Here is a 2,920-nt window from a genome sequence, read left to right as displayed (position 1 = left end):
AGTCAGCCCCTACTGTGAGGTATCTCCCAGTTAGGCTACACGGGGCTCAGGGACCTACTTGAGGAGGCAGTCTCTCCATTCTCAGAGCTCAAATACTGTGCTGGGAGAACCACTGCTCTGTTCAGAGCTGTCAGACAGGGACGTTTAAGTCTGCAGAAGTTTCTGCTGTCTTTTGTTCAGCTATGCCCTGCCCCCAGAGGTGGAATCTGCAGAGGCAACAGACCTTGCTGAGCTGTGGTGGGATCTGCCCAGTTCGAGCTTCCCCAGCCACTTTGTTTACCTACTCAAGCCTCAGCAATGGTGCACACCCCCCTCCCCTGCCAGGCTGCTGCCTCGCAGGTCAATCTCAGACTACTGTGCTAGCAGTGAGCAAGGCTTTGTTGGTGTGTCCTCCTTGATGTTAGTGGGCTTGATCCAGTCAGGTGAAGGCCTGAAGAGAAAAAAAGACTGTCCTCTTCCAAGAAAAAGACAATCCTCCAACAGATACCTTTGGACTGGACCTACACCATCAGCTTTCATGGGTCTCAAGCCTCTTGCCTCACACTCCAGCTTTTGGACTTGTTAGACTTAATAATAATCACACAAGCCAATCCTTTTAAGGGAGTTTCTTTGGAGAACCTTGACAAACACAAACATCTACTGAGAGTTCCTGTCCAAGTTTTGCTCACACCCTAGCAGGAGGCTTCTGGCTTACCAGTCCCAAGGGTGTGAGGTTATTTGGTTGCAAAACCTGAGCCACCAGCTGCCCACCAGCTCTGGCCCAGGGCAAGGCGGGGAACTTCCCTATCACTGAGCAGTGAGTAGCCACACTCTTTCCATTAGGTCTGACTTCACCTGGAAGGGGAGCCCCTTCCAAGGATGTTCCTTCCTTGAGTACTCTCAGTCCTGCGACATTATAGCTCTCTTTTATCCCTCTTAATAGCTAATACCATGATCAGTTAAAAGTTTTTTATATTAAAATTATCCCTGTCCAAGTTAATGGTATGGTTTCTGTCTCCTGACTGGATATTAGGATATAATATTTACTGTCATATTTCTACTACTTTAGGTTTAAAGTTTTTCATAATAAAGATTTAAACTGGATTTTGCATCATTCATTAAATATTTACATAGAACAGGACAAAGGATGATTTTCCTTTGTCTACTTATTGTAAAGAAGCGTCCAAGACTTACCACTACATCATGATTACAGGCGGCCACCAGCTTATGATGGTTTTAGGTTTTTTTTGACTTTATGATGGGTTTATCAGGATGTAAACCCATTTCAAGCTGAGGAGCTCCTTAGGACTTACGAATCATACATACCTCTTTCACACCACAGTAAAGTTGGAAAATTGTTAAGTCAAGGTGTCATTAAGTAGGAGACTGCGGTGTTGCTAATGTTAAAGGTATTTTTGACTTATGATGGGTTTGTTGGGAATTAACCACAATGTAAATCAAGGACCATCTGTATATTGTATGGTTTTTACTAATGCATTGAAAGAGATCTGTGTAAATTATCTATGACTTCAGAATATGCATATTACCTCCAACTGTGTTAACTCATGTTTTTAAAGAGAATAATGGTATTTTTACACTACGTGGATGTGCTGCAGTAGAATTTTTCTAAGCTACAAAAGCGTATGAATAAAAAATCAACTTAAACTTTTTGGGAAATAATTTCTACTAAAGATTCATAATCAGCATATTCCTTTAATGACCAAACAAGTTCATCCAGTAGATAATCTTCTTGCATAAAAGTTTCAAGATCATGCAGTGACTTGCTTATTCTGTGATCTGAGACCTGGTTCTGTGGAAAATTATAGGTTCTTATTTTCTCTGATCTTCCTTTACTTCCAGTCTGAATTTTTCTAGCCCTGTGTTTTTTATACATTTCTTCTTCTAGATACATGTTGTATAGTTTTACACATAAGTTTTTCATAGTCAGCTCTTCATTTTTCAGTTGAGATCTCTCTTGCTGACATTCAGAAACACCTGAACAGTGTTACAACAATTAAAAAGTTTTAATAGAAAAATCTTCTTTACTTATTTTCAAGGAATACTCCTTTTCCTTCTCATCCCTTTTCTTCTTCCTGTTGGAAGATGAACTAGCCGGACAGCACTGTCCGTGGTATTTACATGCTGCCCCCCAAGCTCCACTGGCTTGCTTAGTGTCAATTCTCAAATCTTTCAGATTAATCACCCGATTAATCTCAGTAGGCTGGGGCAATACTGCTTACAGTCATGGTGCTAGTATGGATGAGGCCTTGCTTTTCTGTCTTTGGCACTCTTTGTACTCTGCGCACACGACCTTCAAATTTCATGTCCCTATAGGCTTCTGAACCCCCAATGCTGGCAGATGCATGTCTGAGGCCACCTATTTCACTTGGAAAATATTCCAGGGTTTCAAAATGCCATCTTTTAAATGCAGCGTATGGCTGATACGTATCAAACATCTCTGAAGTAAACAACATTGCCTCCTGACCTCCAACTCCTGCGGTTACTTCCAGGAACAAATCATTTTCATCTGTTTCTTCTGATGCTTCAACTGGTTCTTTCTTTTTATAACACAGAGTTATTTCATTCTCTGCAAGTTTCCTTAAATCTTCATCCTCATCATGCAGCAAGTGCTCGGTCTCCTGCAGCTCCTGTTCCTTCTCGTTCAGCAGCTTGACCACCGCCAACAACTCATGCCTCCTGACCTTCAAATGGGCTTCAGACCCCGCCTGGCGCTTGAGAAAGGTCTGCAAGGGCCCGCCCCAGGTGAACAGCCTCTCCAGCGGCAGGCTACCGCAACTCAGGGGCCCAGGGGGCTGGGCCAACGGCCCCTGTGGGGCCAGAGCCACCAGGCAGTGCCCTCAGCAAGTTTTATATCACACTGTGCAGTTTGATCTACAAGCCAGTCGATGGTGCTTATAGGTAAGAGCTGGTGCAGCCAGTG

At 43.3% G+C, this 2,920-nt stretch overlaps 1 pseudogene; it reads right to left on the bottom strand.

The window, feature by feature from the left end:
• Nucleotides 1-1,639: 1,639 nt before the first annotated feature.
• On the bottom strand, nt 1,640-2,453 carry LOC103237722 (peptide chain release factor 1-like, mitochondrial; annotated as a pseudogene).
• Nucleotides 2,454-2,920: the final 467 nt, after the last annotated feature.

This window comes from Chlorocebus sabaeus, chromosome 8 (genome assembly GCF_047675955.1).
Source record: "Chlorocebus sabaeus isolate Y175 chromosome 8, mChlSab1.0.hap1, whole genome shotgun sequence".
In the NCBI taxonomy this organism is placed as follows: Eukaryota; Metazoa; Chordata; class Mammalia; order Primates; family Cercopithecidae; genus Chlorocebus; species Chlorocebus sabaeus.
This window is presented reverse-complemented; position numbering and strand designations above follow the sequence as displayed.